This window comes from Meriones unguiculatus, chromosome 17 (genome assembly GCF_030254825.1).
Source record: "Meriones unguiculatus strain TT.TT164.6M chromosome 17, Bangor_MerUng_6.1, whole genome shotgun sequence".
NCBI classification, from domain to species: Eukaryota; Metazoa; Chordata; class Mammalia; order Rodentia; family Muridae; genus Meriones; species Meriones unguiculatus.
The window spans coordinates 13,771,140-13,779,198 of record NC_083364.1 but is presented as its reverse complement, the minus strand read 5'-3'; the positions used below and the strand labels follow the sequence as shown (position 1 = coordinate 13,779,198).

General features: G+C 46.2%; 1 long non-coding RNA gene across 3 annotated transcripts in view; it reads left to right on the top strand.

The window, feature by feature from the left end:
- Window positions 1-3,241: 3,241 nt before the first annotated feature.
- LOC132648628 (uncharacterized) overlaps window positions 3,242-8,059 on the top strand; it is a 356,879-nt gene continuing 352,061 nt past the window's right edge. For all 3 annotated transcript variants that reach the window (XR_009587069.1, XR_009587068.1, XR_009587067.1), the window contains exon 1: window positions 3,242-3,875. This is a non-coding gene — a long non-coding RNA (uncharacterized LOC132648628). The remainder of the gene's footprint in view (window positions 3,876-8,059) is intronic.

The following is an 8,059-nucleotide window of genomic DNA, read 5'->3' as shown; positions in this document are numbered from 1 at the left end:
TCTGTTGAAGCTGAGTGTGGTAGTCGAGGAGAGGAGGCACCATGAGTTTGAGGGCAGCTGAGCCACACAGCATCTCTCTCAACAGGAACAGTAAGTGGCACAGATTATAGCGATGATCAAATGCAGTTGGTGTGTAGAAACTGCTCGGCTGCTGTGGCTGAGGCTATAGGCTGATGCTTCCTGCAGTACCTATGCTGGTCTCAACCCCCGGGAGGAAGCACTCCTCCTTTCTTAGCCTCTAGATGCTTCAACAATAGGCCCGAGTTGGTTTGAATTTGTCCCCATAGGCTCTGCTGTTTCAGTGATTAGGCCTCTTTCTGTTTGTCTCTCAGTTGCTGTCTCAGTATGGAACCCCTCACTGCTGCTCCACCCCCATGCCTGCCTACCACCCTGTGTGACACCGAGGGGCCATGGACTCACCCTTGGAAACTGTGAGCAAGCCCCCGGGGAAAGGCTTTCTTTTGTAAGCTGCCTTGGTCATGGTGTCTCCTTATAGCAACAGAAGAGTGACTAAGACAAGGCCTAAGCCAGAGGCCCTTCTGTTAAACAATTTTAAATAATCATCTCAATAAGAGTTTATTCCATTCCAGGGATCTAGGAACTAACACATTTTAAAGATGAGGAAACAGAGGCCTAGGCAGGTAGTGATTTTTTTTTTTTAATATACTATTTAGCAGCAGAGCTAGGATTCACCACTGAGCCCTCTGTACCTCCGACTCCGTTCTGGGCTCAGGCAACAATTCCTCTCTAGTAGTTCAGTCTCTTCTCTCACATTGCTTTTCTCAGGTACAAATACAGAATAAACCCCAACAGCACCATGGGTGATAGGAATCCCAGGTCCAGGCTAGAGAGAATGCTCAGAGTTTAAGAGCACTGGCTGCTTTTCTAAAGGTCCTGAGTTCAATTCCCAGCAATCACATGGTGGCTCACAACCATCTATCATGAGATCTGGTGCCCTCTTCTGGCCTGCTGGCACACATGCAGGCAGAATACTGCATAATAGATAAATAAATAAATCTTTTTTTAAACTGGAGTATTCACATTACCTTAAAAAATATGAAACGAAGAATTCCAGTTCCATTTAAATGAATCCCACTTAAATGTGACTTTGATTGTGACCCCCTCAGGCTGCCTGTGTCAGCTCTTGCTCTCCCCAGGCTGACCCATCCTTTCTCTGCCAGTTATCATTACAGGACACCAATCTCTTCATGGCACTTCTCTGCTTAAAAGGCTCCTGGTGCTCTGCACAGCACAGCAGGGCTCCCTTGCACTGGGCATTCTGGAGCTTCTCTGTACACCGGCTCCTTCATCAGATCCTCATGCCATCAGGGCAGCCCAGAACTGAGTTTAAAACCGGAGGGCTCAGCGGTGAGTCCTAGCCCCCCCAATTCCTAGCATCAAAAAACATCACAGTCTAACCTCATGTGCAGTACACAGAAAAACAAGTCCTTTGGTGCTGGAGCCCAGCTGCCAGAGGGCTTAGCTAGAATGCCCTAAAGCCTGGGTTTATTCCCCAGGACTACAGAAAACCAGTCCTGCAGGCATCTGCCTATAATCTCACCATTTAGTGGGTAAAAACAGAGGCATCAGGACTTCAAGGTCATTCTTTCCTACTTTGCAAATTTGGGGCCATCTTGGGCTTCATGAGATCTTGTCTCAATAAACAAGTTCAAGGCCAGCCTGGTCTACATGAGACCTGATGTCCAAAATAAAAGAGCCTTACTCTTACATCCTATTCTGATATAGAACAGAACATCGCTAAAAATTAAATTGAGGCAATTAGCAAGTTAAAAAATGCCAGCTCAGTACACCTGCATATGTTTAAAAAATGTGAAGTATTTTTTGTCTTCTATCATACCTAAACTTTGAGTGGATCTCTGGAAAAGTTATTTGCAGTGACCGAGGGTAAAATTTGTCTTTTCTCTGGAATGCATTTTCCTCTCTCATAGATGTCCAAGTACTTACTATTCAACCTTTAAATGCAGGAACAGGAGGCTGCAGAGTGATGGGTGGGAGGTGGGGTAGAGAGGTGGAGGAGGGGTGGTGATGGCTCAGGGATAGTCTTGCATGTATGAGGCCTTGGTTAATTCTCCACCACTGCAAACTAACAATCAATTGTTGAAAAGCTGTTTTTCTATAACACCTTATTCCCCAACCTGCCTCACGCTCAGTCTGCTTTTCCTCCCGTCCATCTCCCCAAGTCCTGAACTTGGATGACACCATTATTCCCACAGCCTGCAACTCTTTATTAATGCAATACACGGTTAAGATACTTCAGGACAGCTGCCTAACGCCGACTCCCCGTTCTTGGCTTATGTTTGTTCACCGACTAAGGAGCAGTCTAAAAGTCTCTGACCGTTAGATCTTCCAGTGAAAACATTTTGGCATCAGACACGCCTTTGCTATATATCACTCAGCATTTGATAAACTGGTTGAGAGGAGCCAAAAAAGGTCCTAAAGGGTAAACACAGCCAGATGAAAGCCAGCGACACCTAAGTGTGACCGATGCCAAGTATACCGCTCTTTCCCTGTCATCCTAGTACCTGAGCTACATCTGGGATATCAAGAGGGCGATGGCGCTCAGGCAGTTTTCCTCCCTGCCTCAACAGGACAGCTTTGCCCTCTTGTTCTTTTTGACAGGCAGGTCCTTCACAATCCAAAGTTCAGTTGACTCCTGGGGTCTAGCATCTTGGAGTCTTTAAGGGCGACACCCAACTCTGGACTTCCTCCCCTGGAAAAAACTGTGGAGGACCCACACAGAAGGCGGCAAGAAAGTCTGTCCCTAGGTTCAGAGGAGTCTAGGGGCACAGACCACCTCGCGGAGTCCACCAGGAGCGAAGCTCAGCAGGCTCCGCCAAGGCCGGTCACCGCTGGTGCGCGGGCCCCACTCGGGTTGGCCCCAAGGGGCATCCATCTTCCAGGACGAGCTCGTAGACAGGACCGGGGCGATGGCGGGGAAAGTGTCTGCCAGGAGCGCGATCCCCTCGGGCGATAGGGCCTCGCATCGCCGAAGTGCCGGGGGCCCGGGCAGCCGCTGCCATCCTCCCGGCGCAGCAGGCGCAGGGCTGAGCGCGCGCCAAGGGCTGGGCTGCCCCCGGGTGGGGGCGCGGCTCCGGGTGCGCGTGTGGCCGCGGCCGCCAGGGGGCAGCAGCGGCCGGTGGGCGGCGGAGACCGAACCGAGGCGCCGGGCGACCAAGGCAGCAGAGGACCCTCGCGGCGCCGGCTCCGGAGACGCGTTCCCCGCCGGCGCTGAACCGGGCTCGTCCGAGGCGCGTCGCCGCTGCCGCCCTTCGAGCCCCGCCGATCGGACTCGCGCGGGGACGGCCTTCACTTCGGCCTGCCGGGCGTCGGCAGCGGCGGCGGCGTCCCTGCCCCGGAGCTCCGGCAGGAAGGGAGGAGGCGGCGGCGGCCGGCGGGGCGCGACCCCCGCGAGGGTCTCAACAATGGTGCGCAGCGCTGGCGCGATCCCCGCGTCCGCCCCGCGGCCGTAGAGGAAGCGGCCGGGAGCCGCCCCCACCCCGGACCCCCCAGCCACTCGCTCCCCCGAGTTGGCATGGCCTCGCGGGCTGGGGCTCCCGCTTGCCAGGACCTGCAGACCAGGACCCAACAGACACCTCGCTGCTCTTAGCTTGCTTTTGTCCGCTGTTTTGTTTGTTTGTTTGTTTTTCACATCAAAGAAAAAAATGATACAAATATCTTCCAATATTTTGCCCATTTTTTTCCAAAAGGCATTGGTTTTGTTGTACTGAGACTACATTTTGCATTGTTCGTGTATATGACTCGCTAACATTTTCTTCCAATCTGCTGCGGTTGATATTTTTTTCAGAGATTTTGCTTTTGGTGTCATATATGGAAACTTATCATCAATCCTCAAGGTAAGGGAGATCATTTTCTATGGTTTCTTTTAAACACTTTATGATAATTTTATGTTTAATCTACAGTCCTCTTCAAGGTAACTTTTCATAGGCTGCAAAAATTATAACAATTTTGCTCATGGATATCTAATTATTCCAACACCATTTCTTGAAAAAAACTTACCTTTTCTTTATTGTTTTTGTATCAGTGTCAAAAACCAACTAACTGTTCACTTGCACATCGACATTAAGATGTTCTGTTGAATGCTTGGGCTCACTGACAACACAGTGCCTTGGTCGCTGTGGCTTTATTCTGTCTGGAGTACTGTGCCTCCTCCATATTTCTTTCACTTTTCCAGACTGTTGTCATTCTTGTGCTTCCCTCATGCGCTTTTACTTGTCCGTGTTTCTAAAGCCTCAAGATTCATTATCTATTTAGATTTACTGAAGTCCATCAATAATTTAGGGAATAATTGTTACCTCAAGTACATGTTCTCTGATGAACACATATGCTATCCGTCCTCAGCAATTTGGGTCTTTCCTTTTCATTGTGTTCTCATTGTATTTTATCATAAAGATTCTGTGCATGCTTCTATTGGACTTAAGTTAATTCCCATTTTTGGAACTATACTAAGATGGAAACTTTATTTTCTTTGGCAACTCTACATTGCCAGGCTGTAGGAAAATGACATGCTGTTTTCCACAGTGGCTCTCTCTGAAAGTATTAGAGGAATGATTTGACATTGTGTCACATGAGGTACAGTTCAAGGAACCGGAAATGTTGTCACACTAGTAGAAGACCTGGGCAAATTAGTCAAACTGTGTGAGCTAGGAGGGCCAAACATAGGCGACATTTTGGTAGGGATCAGAAGTGAAACTTACCCTGCCCACTATGAAATTATAGAACTAACCCGTAAGTCTAGATGTTGATTAATAACAGGGAAGTTTATTCAGAAGCCCCAGAATACTGACATGGAAATCAAGCTGCATCACCAACCTGGGATTTTTCAAACCGTTATCTTTTAAAGCAGTGAGTCAAAAATAAATAAACAGCTGACACAAGAAGGTGAGTCCTGGTGCAGTGTGGTGTGAAAGTGAATTAGTGCTCAGTGATCCCAACTGTCCTACTCCTATTGTGTGAGAACACAGCACACAGATAAATATTGCTCCTAGAGTTCAAGGTTGGGCTTCTCCAGCCGAGCTGCAGTTAAGACTGAGTGCAGAGTAGCACAGCCCTCTTTGATTATGAAAGGAGCAGAAATTTTCATGGAAATGCTCTGCTAGTGCTAACTCTCATCTTGACCTGCATAAGCGAGCTCAAGCCATGGACCAGCAGAGATCACTCAGCCCTCTCCCTTTGCAAGTTTGATTCCAAAATGTCTTTCTTCTAGAATGCAGGCAAGGCCAGGCATATTTTGAGGCTTCATCAAAACAAGATTAAAGAGTTTTGTTTGTAATGATAATGAGTTGATGTTTAAAAGAAAAAAGAAAAAAAAAAGCTGTTTCTTTTTATTTATTCACTTTCCTGCCAATTGTAGCCCCCTTCCTCCTCTCCTCCTCATCCCACCCCCTCACTCTTTCCCTTGCCCCCCTCCCCTTCTCCTTAGAAAGTGGGAGCCCCCACCATTACCAACCCACGCCAGCATATCAAGTCGCCTTAGGGCCGCATGCATGCGGTAACAGCAGAACTGACAGTGCCACGTGCCTTTTGGCATCCATATCACTGTGGCAGTGTACACGTCTCCCAGAGCGAGGAACAGTGCTATTTGTCTGGGTTTAGCCAGGTGTAGCGCGTGGAAGAATTAGCACAGCCAACCATGTTGAAGGAGGAGGTCACTGGAACATCAGAGAGCAGGAAGAGTAGGGAGGGGACAAGCCTCAGTGCACAGCTGATGGGGCCAACACAGAGAAATCTTTCTTTTATCATTTTTATTCCATTTGTTCTGTCAGTTGGAGTGACCTAGAAACAGCTTGCTCATGAAAGATTAGCCACATTTACGCACACAGATCTCTTTAATAACAAACCCAGAATTCTCTTTGTAACATTCTGTTTTTTTTTTAACTCAGAACAAACATCACAAATTCACTGACACATAAGCACCCAACTTCTATAATCTACTTTTTAAAGAATTTGTTAGACTAGATCAGAAACCTCTAATACCATGGTCATATATTTTAAAAGTCTGCCTGCAGTGCCCTCTTCTGTAACTATAGGTAAGTGCAGTTTCCTGTCTGCCTTTTAGAAGAAAGTTATTTTGCCAGAACTGTTCGACTGCAATATTTTGCAAATTTTGGACAGTTTATTTCTACTGACTTCTTTTGTATCAATTACAGTTTACTCATTTTTTTCTACTGACTTCTTTTGTTGCTATGTTAAGAAGCTACAGCATCGAAGAAATGTATTACAAAGATTGAGTTCTTTTTCTAAAACCCGCAAGATTTATGATTTGTAATAATGTTTCTCCAGGTTGACTATGTTACCATCTTCCAGGCATGGTGCCTGTTTGTAGGATGACCTATGCTAGTCAATATTAACCGGTACCTGCTCATGGTAGCTGTCAGGCACACACAGGGGTCATCTACAAGACAGAGGTGGCCCCACACTGCATTTTGACAAAACTAAGGTTCTGTTTGTTCTCCCACATTGCTAAAAAAAGGGATGAAGATGTAGGGTGCTAAATAACTACTTGCTGCCTGCACATGTGTTTAAGAACATTCTCCAGATTCCAACAGTTTTCTAAAGAGAGATGCAAGTCAGTTTTAATGGACACTGGCCATGAGACCAAAAAACAAAACAAAACAAAACTTAACCAAAGCAATTTTAGATGGCCACAGATCAGACCAAACAATAGGACAAGTACATAAGATTCTTCTGTGGGGATGGAAAAAATGTTAATAACTAATTAACATTGCTCAGGTACTAATAACAGGATTAATATCACCACGGGTACTGAAAAATAGAATGTATGGTGTCATAAATTTTAGATGTTCTCTGGGTCAAAATACCAGGAGTTTTCTAAAGAGGATAACTAATAAAAATTTTTAATGTATGATTTAAAATTTAGACTAAAGAGCCTTTCTACTCTTATCAACATTTATAAAACTTTTTGTGCTACTAAAACTTCCCAGGTTTCTCAGAAATCACAATAGAAAATAACTAAGTTCACATGAAAAAAAATAAAAAATGAAACAAAAATATCCAATATGCACATAAATTAAGAGTTTAATGAAAGACATTAGAAGATCCAGGCTGGAGAAAAGGTTCAATCATTAAAGTGCTTGCAAAGAAGAACAAGGTCCAAAGGTCCCAGTTCTGTCCCAGGACACAGTAATCCCAGGGATGGAAAGGCAGAGGCAGGAAGATCCCCAAGGTCCCTTGGTATCTGTCCTGTCTAGTCTTTTGTTAACATAAGCTAGAGTCATCTCAAAGGAGGGAGCCTCAATTGATCCATAAGATACAGCTGTAGGTCATATTCTTAATTAGTGATTGATGAGGAAGGGCCCAGCCCATCCTGAATGGTGCCATCCCTGTGCTGGTGGTCCTAGTTCTATAAGAAAGCAGGCTGAGCAAGCCATGAGGAGCAAGCCAGTAAGCAACACCCCTCCATGGCCTCTGCATCAGCTCCTACCTCCAGGTCCCTGCCCTGCTTGAGTTCCTGTCCTGACTTCCTTCAGTGATATGTAAATCAAATAAACCTTTTCCTCCCTGACTTTCTTGTTGGTCACAGTGTTTCATTGCAGTAATAGCAGCCCTAACTAAGACAAGTTGGTACCAGGATTGTGGGGTGTTTTGTGAGACTGAGCTGACCGTGATGTTTTGGGAGGATTGCAGAAGGACTTAAAAATTTGGATGAAAAAACCATTGAGTGTTGACAGCTTAGTGGGCAGCTGCTGGAGCTTGGAAGATAAGGATGTTGAGAGCGGTGCTGACAACAGAGGCCTGGCTTGTCAAGTTTCAGAGGAAAGCAAAGACTCGGCTGGGCCATTTGTATGAGGAATCTGTGGTGTCTGAACAGCTGGAGCTGAAGAATCAGCTGTGATGAACAAAAGACCAGCACCGTTGAAGAGAAAGCTTTGTGTGACTGAGACAATCAGTGCTGGTCAGCCTCAGCTGAGTAACTAGCAGTGCTTAGGAGCCCAGCATCATTAATTCAAAGCCTTCTGGAAAGTGTTTTCTCGGGGTCAACACACAGGCGCTGTGTTCC